Source organism: Aptenodytes patagonicus, chromosome 11 (assembly GCF_965638725.1).
Source record: "Aptenodytes patagonicus chromosome 11, bAptPat1.pri.cur, whole genome shotgun sequence".
NCBI lineage: Eukaryota > Metazoa > Chordata > Aves > Sphenisciformes > Spheniscidae > Aptenodytes > Aptenodytes patagonicus.
Window position 1 is genome coordinate 12,149,525 of NC_134959.1, and position 13,178 is coordinate 12,162,702.

At 40.2% G+C, this 13,178-nt stretch overlaps 1 non-coding gene across 1 annotated transcript; it reads right to left on the minus strand.

Annotated features, from left to right (window-relative positions):
• Window positions 1-10,951: 10,951 nt before the first annotated feature.
• Window positions 10,952-11,025, minus strand: TRNAT-AGU (transfer RNA threonine (anticodon AGU)). Its single transcript has one exon. It is a non-coding gene; the product is annotated as a tRNA-Thr (tRNA).
• Between the last annotated feature and the right edge of the window lie 2,153 nt (window positions 11,026-13,178).

Below are 13,178 nucleotides of genomic sequence, written 5' to 3' on the forward strand. Positions count from 1 at the left end.
TATTACCACAATGTAACTTTGTTTCAGAAGTATTTGTATTTACTGAATAAGGTATGCTCTCTTCCTTACGGGCAATTTTCACTACGGTGGTCATTACTGAATATTCTTCCTGAAGTTCTTCACAGGGAAGAACAGACACAGAGCAAAGATCTGGATCAACTTCAGATTGTACAGTACCAACCAAGAGCTCTGCAGCCAAATTAGCTATGATCAGTGTCAGGCAGGCCTAAAGCCAGTGGTGCCAAGACAGCCCCAAATCTATTTTTATGCTCTCCTGAGGGCCCCGCGTTCAGAGTTGCTGAAATACAGAAACCAGCAGCAGTTGCATAATCAATTTAAGTGAAATCATTTGGAAATTATTAAGTCAGAGATTCAACAAGATGGTATCAAAAGAAGTGAGTAAATCCTTCTCTTATTTCTAGTCATGTAACACCGAATTTGGACCACTGCATCTAAACTACAGTGTTAGGTCTGTAGCACCTTTTTAAGAGACATGCTAACTCATAGCAGTCTTGGGCTCTAATCATTCCAAATTTGTGTTTGCAACTACTTATTCATTAATTCTCCCCTAATCTTCCAGGTTCTGTTTCCACAGACCGCAGCCAGAGAGACTGCCAGAAGAAATAGCAATTGACCGCATGGAAAATAATATTAAAGGAGCACATGAAGTTCACCCTGTTCTTGCCATCTTAGAACAGGGGCAGATTTTGGCCATGGCAACCAAGGCAGTATACTCATTTTGACCAAGTGCCCCAAGTTAACTATTCACCGAATGGCTTATTTTTCTGGGTAGTCAAAGAACTGCAGGACACAGAGACCTGTATATCTTTTCGGCCGGTTAGAGTCGAGAAGTAAAAGTCCTGAGCACTTTTTTTTGTTATTCAATATGCAAATCTTACATACTCTAGTTTCACTTAAGGAATTTGCTAGAAATACCTTGGATAAATTTTCTCAGGCAAAAGAAAAGGATGCCATGTGATAATGGTACCTGAACAGTCTGCATAATCCTAATCTTCATCACACACGTGTGTGCAGTTATAGTGATAAGGACACACAGCTCTTACACTTTAAAGGACATTCTATTAGAAAACAAAAGAACAAACTTTAGAACTCAGCTAATATAGATAATACAAGGATTGGGTTTGGGTTGCTTTAAAGGTAGGGAAATAATAGGATATTGGTACCCTGGCTCAATTAAGATAATGCATCGATGCATTATTTATTATGTAAAGATAACCCAAATGACCATGAGAGGCACTGAATAAAAGAGCATAACCCATACCAGAGAAAAAACTGAGTGATTCTGTTTTGCCTAAAAATGACACACAAATTAAAATGTTAATTTTAAAAAAAAAAAAAAAAAAAAGGAAGTCTAGTACTGAAAACAACAGCCACTTAGGGCTGGCCAAACAGAACTGACTTAACATGTTATTTGACAATTTCTGTAACTGACAGTAAATATTTATTCTAACAGAAAAGCACTATATATAATATAATTCATGAGAAATAAACACACAAAGTTAATTGAATAGTTTATATCAGACATTTTTCCAAATATTAACCCAAATCCATAATAATTAGGGACACTGTAATAAATTGTTTCTGGGCTATGATGTTCTAGTATGTTCATTCAGCGAGATATGTCAAATGAAATTATAGGTATAAATGGTCATATTATTTGCTCTTATGATAGTTTCGACCATTACATTTTGCTATCATGGGAGAAAAAGAGACAAAGATTTTTAATGTATATAGTATACATACTAAAAAGCACATTTGTTTAAAAAATCATCCAGAAACAGTACTTAATCAACCTTTATGTTATAAAAAAGCTGTAATTCAGATGACAATTTAAAAATACTTCTTGTGTTAAAATATTATCAAGAGATTTTCAGAAAAACTCAGCACTCAACAGTTTCCATTGACAACAATGAGAGCTCAACACATGCTCTGGCAGGAATAACGTGAGGGCTAATTGTGTTTAGTCATATGTAAGTAAAGAATAATCATAAATACTACAGCAGATAAGGACAGACCTTGTTGTTTTGATGGCACTGCACAGTTAATAACACAGGAAAAACTCTACCCACACAGCTTGGCTTGATTCATCTTTTCCTCCCTTCATTATGAGTCAGATTCTTTATTATCTTTTTATTGAATGAAAACCTGACTACAGCGCAGTCAGTGGGAGTTTTGCCATTGACGTCAGTGAGGTCAATTCTTGATTACCTCACCAGCTAATATTAAAAATATTCTTGTATATTTAAACCTTAATTATAGCTTAACTACAGTTTTTTGAAGGAAATAAAAGACCTGTTGCAAAAAGGAAGGACAGATGCCTCCCTGTTTCATATACCTCAGGTGTTATCTTTCAAATGACTTAAAACAGAGGTAAGTTGCTGGCTCTCCTGTTGTTGCTGAATGCATTGTAACTTGCATGTTGGCCCTTCCAATGAGTGAAAGAGAAGTTCCCACAACCACGTTAGTAGTACGTGTGTGCCCGTGCAATCTTACATCTCCAGGATTAGAAAAGCAGCGTCCTGGAACAAAGCTCATGTAGATGAACCCAGAGCAAAGCACTCACCTGCAGGGATCATGCTGCAGGTTCCACAGCCCCATCTGCAATGTCTGCACCTCACTACCTTAACCATAATGAGAGAGATGTACAGAGATTGAGCAGAGACCACAGCCGTTAATAAATACCTTCAAAATATACTAAATTTCAACTCATTTGAGGATTGAAAGGCTCTTTAGCTGAAAAGGAATGTTACATGTAGGAGGCCTTAACATTGTAGATTTTATTTCATAGATGAAAACAACACTTGCCCTTTGCTCAAGGTAATTGTTTTTAAAATAGTTCTCAAAATGAACAATAAGGCTATATACATGTAACAGAGTTTTAGGCAACATTTTTACAGGCATGTATTTCTTACTGCAAAGTCCATTTTCACACCACCTGGATCACACTTAGGATACGGGTCTCCTGTGATGACAGGCTGCATATCTTTCAAATCTATACTGCTCCTACACAAAAACAAGATATAAAAATTAATTTTTAGGTATACACATTTGTTAATCCATTTATAAGTTATTGGAATAGAAATAGAAGGTTAAGCTGAAAATAAACTGAATTGTAATGGCTTCACCATCTAATAAAACAAATCCAAATTGCCAAGATAGGCAATTTACATTTAAAACACGAGAAGTGAAAACACCTTCAAGAAAGTAAACTTCTGAACATGAGCCAAGCATAGCTAATGAAATAACATTTTTCAGAGTGATCAAAGAACATCTCCAAAACTGCCTCACTTCTCCCGCTGGTCCCACAGAACCCCACGTTTTGCGGCCATGGATTTCAGCTTTTTGGATGAAAAATTCTTAATTTTGCTGCAGGAAGGCACACAACTTGCAATTTTCTAGCTAACTTGTCTCCCTGCTTGAAGAATCTTGGTTTTCACTCTGAACTGAAATACAGCCAAGCTTTTAAAAACTTCCCCCCGCCTCCCTCCCCCTGTTCAGGTGTACTTACAAGCTGGGTTGACTGGAGAACGGAGCAACACAGGTCCTAAATGGGAAGAATCTAAATTGCTCAGTGCCCGTCTCTTTCTTTCTCTGCTGCTGCCCTCTGTTGTGTTTTCTGTCTTTTAAGTGACATTCTATGGGATATCTATCTCTAAGTTCACAGGCTGGTTTTACCTCCATAAAGGTCTGCACTGTAAATATCAATAGCAGAATACATACGACAGACTGATCTGGTGGGTGATGGGGGCAAGTCACTTTAATGTCATTGCTTATTGAGAAGAAAGTGTCTTATTTTGTAAGAACAGACAAAACCTTACAACAAGCCTACAAGTAACAAGTATCATTTCTGCAAATTACTTACAAATTAAACCATCCATCCCAGTATTTTCCACAAGCAGCAAAGCAATACCTGGAAAATGTCTTTGTTTTCCAATATGCAGACTACAGTATCCCAAACAGGTCCCCCTGCCCCACAAAGTTCAGAGCTGACATATTACACTCTGGCATGACACATACATCACATCACATTCTACAGGCATGACACCATTTAACTGGACATGCCTGTTGAAGCATGACACATCACAGAGCAGCATGTCAGGAAATACGAAAGGGCACTCTCACAAACTGGGGTTAACAGGCACTGTGGCTTCACTCGATGTTTTCATCAAATGTTTTCACCCAAATCTTTGTGAATAACATGCAGGCAGCAATGCCAGCTCACAGGCAAACTGGAAAATATCTTCCCCTAAGCCCATAGTCACTGCTGCAATAAACAGCCACTAAACATCTGACTGCCTCTAATATTTTCCTTCTTTAGGCAACTGTCCCTATGATAAGGATGTCTCCAACATGCACATCTGCCTGCAGGAGTCACTTCACTTTTTCCTATTCACAGACATGGAGAAATGAAAAATTAAATTTGATCAGGTCTGTATGTGAGAGTTCAAGACCCCGAGCTGGAAATCACTAGAGGCTGGTAGGGTATTCTGGCAAAATATCACTGCATGTTTGCCCTATGCTTATGTTCTGCCCTAGGTGTGCTATCGGCCACGGTTATAGAGAGGACAGTGGGCTAGATGCACCTTTGGTCTGATTCAATTTGAGTATAGTTACTTTCTTATGTTAAGTGATACTTAACATACTCAACTTCATTGAGTCAGTAGCACGGAGCCACCACGACTGCGATAAGTTCTGGATACAATTTCACAGAACAAGCTGGTTATGAAACTCCTAGGAAAATTATTAGTGACAACAGCACAGGAGTTAAAGATCTTCCGGAGCAATTCCTTCCACTTTGAGAATTCTTTAAAATATCAAGACACTGGCTTTTTATTTCACCATTTCACATTATTTTTATATAAATGCTAAGCTGTTGAGATTCTACTTCATGTGTTATTCTTCTATAGCACCTTGATAGAATCTCAGCAGCTGATTCTCAGAAACAGGTTAGTTTTGTGCTCCTAATTCAGCTATAAATCAATAACAGGTACAAATTATGGAGTTTTGCCAACTGTCTAAGGTAAAAGATTATTAAAAATATACTTACCAGGATAACCTAAATTTATCACCCTACAGCTCCTTAGAGCTACTGTATATGCTGTGGTTAAGGCAAATAAAGTATGCCAATATATCATCTTTTTCCACCACTGGTGTACACCTTACGCATGCAAGTCAAATATTAAGTGTTCAAATTATGTCAGTTAGACACCAAAAGTGTGTCTCAGCAGCAGCTGAGAACAAAGCTAGAATCTAAGCTGACCCCTCTCAAAATGTAGTTCCTGGGCTTTAAAAGTCACTTGGCCCAATCCAGAGCTCTGTAAAGCAGTGTTATTTCAATAGTTTAATCTCCTGTTTAAAAAATAAATACTCTCATGAGAACACATTTTCCAGTGATGTAGCTGCTGTTAGAAAACAAAAGGAAACGTACTTTATTTGTGAATATACAGGCAGTCAGATTCCTTGTTTCTCTCTTTCTCACCTCAGTAAATTCGCCACCACTGGGATAAAGCATGAAAAGCTGCTAGAATGCAAAATTCTCTTCCAATGACATACATAAAAAGGTATTTTATTTATTCATCCAAAGTTTATTTTTAAGGCTTTCATAAAAGCCCGGAACTATGGTCTTTTCTATTCCAGATGGAAAGTGTTTTATTAGACTAATTCAAGACAAGGCTTTACTTTCAACTCATAACTCATGAGAATGTCACATGAAAACCATTAAGCAGGTTCAGGCCAGAGCACTGCTATACCTGGTTCATGCTGGAGTCACTTGACCAAGTTCTTTTGGCATGTATTTTGCATGTTTAGTATTTAAACCATACAAGAGGACGTCAAAGGCAGGTGTCATAAACAGTCACTGAATATCCAGAGGCAACATATTTAATTACAAAACCTCTGCCTTTCTAAACTGAAGGTCTTTTTGCCAAGATTGAGACTGCACTGTACTACAGTGGGGCTTTGGTTACAGACTACGTGTGAACAATCCAGAGCCTCCTGACCCGTTCGTGAATCCATGCCTCACGTATTTTGTCCTTGCCCACACAAGCTAGAAAATTAAGGTAAACATGAGTAACAATTAAGAAAACAGAGTCCATGTGTTTTCTTAACGAACAGTTACTGCTCAAGAACTTACACTGTTTACTTCATCCCAAATTTTCAAAGGCAGGTGGATTTGCTCTCCCAGCTTAAATAATAAAACAGTATATTTGCTATTGGCAATTAAATTATTCTTTAGTTCCACCTTAATATGATTTCAGAGATTCATTACAGCTCTAAAAATGTTGAACACTGTATGCTCTGTGGATAAAAGGACCAGAGCACAATTAACAATTCTAGGGATTTGTGTCTATCGCATGAATTGGTCAGGGTCATATGCGAGCTCCTATAATATGCTTTAACAAAAGGTTATAGTTTATCATACTTAACTGGCAAGGATTCCCTGTCTTTACCAGGTGTTAATTTGTTCCATTTGAAGGAGGCAGTCATTATGGGAACGTGTCATAAGAAATATGATATGCATCCTTTCTTACAGATTGTGGCCACTTGGATGGGTTTGGCATCCAAAAATAGCATTTTTTACAATTAGAAAGATTTTAAAGTATTTTCTAAATACTTGTCGTAAGCTACCTATTACACCTACCTCTTCTCAGGCTATATCAAGCATATATTGATATAATAATCACACCCCTTCATGTAAAACGTTGCAATATTTTGAGATAGTAAAAAAGGAAAAGTATCTTGACAGAAAAATACTGGCCTGTGAAAACATCTATTACATATATTTCTGTAGGCAAACATAAAGTAATCTGAATAGCTAATAAGCACCTTCAACAAAAAGACTAAACAGTCCTACATACTAAATTTTCAAGGAACACCTTTACTTAAACCCTTCAAGAGTTTTATTTGCAAGTTGATTTTCTACCCCATCAATGAGATGAAGTCAGTCAGGCCCTTTTTCCCAGAAATAGTCCAAATGCATCTGTGAACATTGCCAGCACTAGTGCAGAGGCTTAGTACCAGCATGACCTAACTGCAGAAAGACTGAACTTACTGAGAGGAAAAATAAAAACATGGTTTCAATAATATTGATTTTATCCAAAAGCTCAAAGTGCTTCATACAACATTAATTAACTCTCCCAGCAACTCTGTGAGATCAGTAAGTATTATTACAATTTTGCAGATGGCAAAAGAGATCAAAAGTTAAGAGCAGTATGTCCAGAGCCAAACAGCAGCTGAAGAGCAAAGAGCAGGTCTCTTGATGCGCAAGGCCAGTCTGACCAGGCTCTCTCTTCCTTGTTGGGAATTAAACAGATCATGCTTGATTATATGTGTATTTTCAAATACAAAATTGCAAATACCAGTAGCGTAAGGGCCAGGGGGTCTATGAGCCCCACTTGCTGTATTTGAGAGCAACTGATGACATGATTATCTACAGAGTACAACTGCTTTACTTCACTGGTTATTGATGTGATGGTGTAACATTTGGGTGGGGAGTGGGAGAAGGAAGCTTATTCAGATCATGTTAAAACAAAAATGCAAATATTTATGCAAAGACAGCTGTTACTACCTGCTACCTGACAAACCACATATAAGCTTTAATGCAGCTTTAACACTATTGACAAATCTGTAACTACACTTTAGATTTAAGTGGCCTTCATCCGGCCTATTCCCACATGTAAACATAAAAGAAAAAACAAAACCAAAAAACCATACACACTCAACACGCACATTTAGCTTAAGTGTTAGGGATTTGTTTAGTAGTTTTGAACTACCTTAGAAACCTATCCTTGTAGAGTTTCACACGATAAATAATATAGAATCTTTTTGGCATGAGTAGTATTCTGACATTTTAACAGAGGTTTGTTTTTTTATCACATGCATTAAAACACTTTACACAATCACACTGATGAGTAAGTTTCTTTGGTTTCTCGCTCTAGCTCTCAACTTAGGAACTAAATCTTATTTGTAACAGAAGAACAGCTGAAGGCCTTAATCCTCCAAAAACTTTTGTATGGGAGTAGTTTCACTGAAGTTAGCTGGACTGACTGAATAGTCCAGCTGACTACTCCTGCAAGGAAAATGAGTGAGGTGATGTAGCGCTCAGCCAAAATCGAGGGCAATTTCAACAGGTATAGGCACCACTTCCATTTGTGAACCAGAATCTACCCATATTTCCTGTTTGGGGACACTCAAAAAACTCGACCTTTTTGGAGACAGTTGAATTTTGCATGCTCTGTAGACAGCACTTAGCCTTCCTCCTTGCAATTGTACACAAAGGACAAAAGGTAGTGCAAAATGTTGGGAAAAGGGAACGAGGAAAGCAAACAGACTTACACCTTTTTAGGCTGACATATTACAGTCTGAAAGTACCCAAAGCCCCTCTGCAAGGAAAAGGCTGGTGGCAAATCTTGGATATAACTGAACACTGAGATATTGTTACTGTCAGCAAAACAGGCAAATCTAAGTGAACTTCACATTGTTGAATTTCTTATTCATGTTGTTACTTAAGTAAGAAATATAGCAAATTGTCCAGCACAGCAGGCCCTTCACCCATACCCTCTGGGCAGCCAGTGAAAGCTCAGTGCTCACATGAAGGGATTTCCCAAATACATATTTAAAACATGCAAGCATGAGCCAAAAACAAACAACCTGTATTATGTATTTATATATTAAATCTATGCAAAAAAATATGCCACAGTTCACTCAATTTGCTTAAATATTGGCTTAAAATATTACTTCCTGGGTAAGTATGCAGACCACCCTAGAAATCTGTTACAGAAGGCAGGGGTCCATGTTTGTAACTAATATATAAAAATACGGAGTCACTCTTACAGAATCCAGACGAATCAGGTCTGTGCTCATGAACTGATGCAGATGCCAATTTTGCCCTCCTTCCTCAAACGTTTTGAGGCTTTTTTTAGGGTGCCCATGTTGAAGTACACAGTGACCAGCCCACTCCGGTGCCATCCTGGCTGGCTCATCATGCCATTCCTGCTGATGCATCAAAAAAGAGTGTTAATGATTTTGATACAAACACCTAGATACTCACTAACATTGGTGGTTCCCATCTACAAGCTAAAGAACAGAAACTAGATGGAAACTAGCAGAGTAACAGCACACAGAAATATCCAGAATAAAGAACCCCCAAGTCATCTCTCTCTACTGTGCAAGAGCTGAGAACAAGTCCATTTGATTACAAACAGCATGTCCAAAAACTACCAGAGTATTTGTTTTTCTTTGTTCTTCATTTCAGGCACTATTCTCCTAATGCACAAAAAAAGCTGCAAGTGGAGGAAGTGGGGCCCTAAAAGGAAAGAAAGAAGTGTCCAGCAAGCACCATCCCAACAGCCAAATCCCGAGAGGCTATGGGGTCCACGCGCGGGGAGGCAGGGCGGACACAGACATGCCTCTTCCCTACACACCACCCAGCCAACCCTTTCCTCCAGAGTGGAGTTTGGTCCCGTGGTGTCACTGTTCGCGACTGCAGGATTTATTTGACATTAAAGTGCTGGGTTTTCTTCATACTAAAATTTCACAGGTCCATGGACTCTGCACCTCATCTGTGGCTCAAAATCAGTGCTAGAAAGTCACGTGATTTTGCATCAGCTACAAAGGTCAGAGGAACAGAAACATCCTCACAAGATTTTAATTTTCAAAATTCTTGTTTCCTGCAGGATCCAAAGTGCCACTGATTGAGGAGCAGTAGGGCACCTGGCTGACATTCACTGCAGCTTCTTTTCCCCAAATCTTCCTTAATTTGCACTTTCCAATTGTCTTAAACTCTAGTTCTTTTTGTTTTCTTTTAGACAATGCCAACCCATGGGAGGTTAATCCCAAGATACTCCTAAATTTTGAAAAACATATTGCAACTTGCAATTATGGTTTACTTATATTTTTCACATATCAAATACTATCTATGTTGCAACTTTACAGTAAATACTTCTCAAAGAAAGATTCCTGCAGGTAAATGTTGTAACCAAAGATGCTCATCGTGGACATTAGACTTACATATTGCATTTGGGGCTACTCACAGCTGTGATATGCCCGCAGGTCTGAGTCCTGAAAATCTGACCCTCCAAATATGCCAGTGAATCCATTTATTCCCATCACTGCTGTGCGAGCCCAAAAAAATGCCCGAGGATACGGCTGCTAAGATGGGACTTGTATTAATGGGTTTTAAGCCTTTTGTCTTTAGATCTGAGGATGGATTCTGCCTTTGTTTACAGTAACACAAATTTGGAATAATTTCACTGAACTTGATTCGCAAGCTTAACAGGGCAGGATTTGGCCTTTGATTTTTAAAGATGTCTAGGAAAACCTTCTGTCCCTCTGCTGTGCCACTAATTACACGGAGAACAGCACAGAGCACTTACTACAACTTTCACTTGGAAAAGACAGAATGTATGTAACACAAGCAAGTAAGAAGAGGTGAAAGGTAGGTCTCGGTACTGATGGGTGACAAAAGCCTCAGCATCAGACACCTAGCCAACGTGCACTCAAACTGGGGGGGGGGGGGGAGAAGGAAAGAATAGCTTCATTTACCTGAGAGGCTATTGAAGATCTGGAGACAAGAAAAAAAGACATTTGAGAGAGGCATTTTCTTGGCTCTATATGAATAAAAACCCGGGGGGGTGGGAACGTAACCTCCGCTGTAAAGCGCGCAGGGGGCTGCCGAGCCCGGGGCGGGCAATGCGCGTGGCGCGCGCCTCCTGAATTGCGACGTCTTGATTTTTAGCTATAGAACGGATTTTTTTCCTCCTAATTGCAGCGAAGCTGCAGCCCGGCCCGCCCCCTCCCGTCGCGGCGACACGGGCGGCCCCGTCGCAGCCCCGTCCCGTCCCCGCAGCGCCCGGCGGGCCCGTCCCCGCCGCCACCGCGCGGCGGCGGCAAAACAGCGCCCGCGGGCAAAAGGCGGGTCCCCGCCCCGCGCAGGCACCGCTGGGATTCGAACCCAGGATCTCCTGTTTACTAGACAGGCGCTTTAACCAACTAAGCCACGGCGCCGGGCGATAAGCGCAACCTCCGCGCGGCCCCAATACATCGGCCCGGCTCCTGCCCGCGCCGCGGCCGCGTGTGCGGTGCCCCGGTACCTCTGCCAGTACGGCCGCCGCAACCCGGCCCGGCCCCGCTGCCAGCGCCTTCCCCCGCCGCCCGGAACTGCCCTCGCAAGCCGGCAGGATCAGGCAGCGGGCTCAGTCCCGCTGCCAGCTCAGCTCCTGCCCAAGGTTCAGACACGCAGCTGCAGCTCAGAGGGGGCGAACAGCGCCTTGCGCTGCCGCTGTGAACAGCCGGGAAAAGAACGGCTGCGGCCACTGCTCTGCGAGACTTACTTCTCTGTGCGTGACTGTAAATTGCACACACACGTTAGCGCACAACACATGCCAAGACTGAAGGAAAATACATAAATGTCAGCATTTTAAAAAAAAACCACTTATGCAAGATTGCTTACGGTTAGGCTCCAGTCCGCCTTATCCAACAGCGTCTCGACTGCCCAAGGCTCACAGCCGAAGATACCAAGGGACGATCAGGCCTCAATTACATGCTGCAATCATCTATAACGATGCAAAAATTAAACTACGATATGCGTATGCACACACTGCTTATGAGCTTTATGATCTGTGCACACACATAACACTAGAGTGCCTGACCAAATACGCACATGTTGGTACAAGCTAAATAATCACAAGAAGGGATTTGGGTAGTTTTCTACAGAGCCGATTAGAATTCTTCACAGAGAATTGATGCTGCCACCAGTAAAACGCCTTCCCTCAGGGCCCCAGCCCTTTAGCCTGTTACCCGCAAAGGCAGCAAGCGAGGATGTGCCACACCAAGAAACGGATGGGGTTACCGGGTAGGAATGAGCCATGAACGAACATGGAGCCCGGCCCACAACCCAAGGTTATCAGGAAAGGATCATCTTCACAAATAGACCTGATTACAGGCCTGGAGTGTTATCAGAATCTGCAAAGCATAGAGATTGCTTTAGCAATTTAACAGGCATCTAAGACATATTTACAGCCAAATTACAGACGTTATTCTTCAAATAACTCCTACAGAAGGGCAGCCACACTGACTTGGTCTAAAACAGTCTTACAACTTTCTCATGAGGTTAGAACGGGGACTGAGTGAATTAGTCATACTGTAGGGGTACAAGAGCCAGAAAAAATGCAGATAAATCTCCATCTTATGAATTGTCTGTAATTATCACATTCTCTGCAAAACCTACGTGGCATACAAAGATGAGCCTACTGCTGCAGGTGAGATCAGTTCAGGGCTGAAGACAAGCTGACTCACACGGCACCCAAGCACTAAACAGGTGATGGTAATGGACAGGAAACAGCAACAAGTATTAAAACTTACTGATTTTATTAAAACCAAAATGTAAGAATTCATTTTTCCTTGTTTTTCTCAATTTGGGAAACAGAAAGAGGATTCATTTAAAAGAAAACTTCCAACCTATTCACATTACTAATGCAAAATGAACCAAGCCTCTACAGAGCAACTGCTTTTTTTCCTGTTTCAGCAGAAAAAATTGGACCTTTGATTTTTCCAGCTGAAAAGGATAAAGAAAGAAACAAAGAGCACTTACAATTCTAATACAACATTAATTATCCTAGGACTAATCTTTTCTAACATACAGAAATTAGTTCAGTATTACTAACTACATTAAAGCCAAATTAATTCAGCTATAAAAACATGCATATTTTATGATGTTTAAAAAACCAAAAAACCAAAAAACCTGAGGAGCATAGACACAGCATTTTCTTTTAGCCCCTGTAACAAAACAATAATATTAAATTAAGCAGTAAAGAGGGGAAAAGAATTCTGCAAAATAATACAATTTATCACCTAAACTCAAAGAGATAATCAGCACAAAACATACTATGCCCTAGAAATATTTTTCATTTGACCTTGGATTCAAGTGTAATTGTTGCTACACAATTCACATAATTTAAACAAGGGAAAAAAAAAAATCTACCTACCTAGATTTCTTTGTATTCCACAGCTTGACTGCATTCCAGGCTGTCACATGCCCAGTTCCAACTATTTTCCCCACTTTAGGTTCCTTTTAGAAAGAAATGTCGAAAAGGTTGAAAACACTATTTTTAGCAATAAAGCTTCCAAACATTTTGAAACACTTAATCTTTTATTAATTG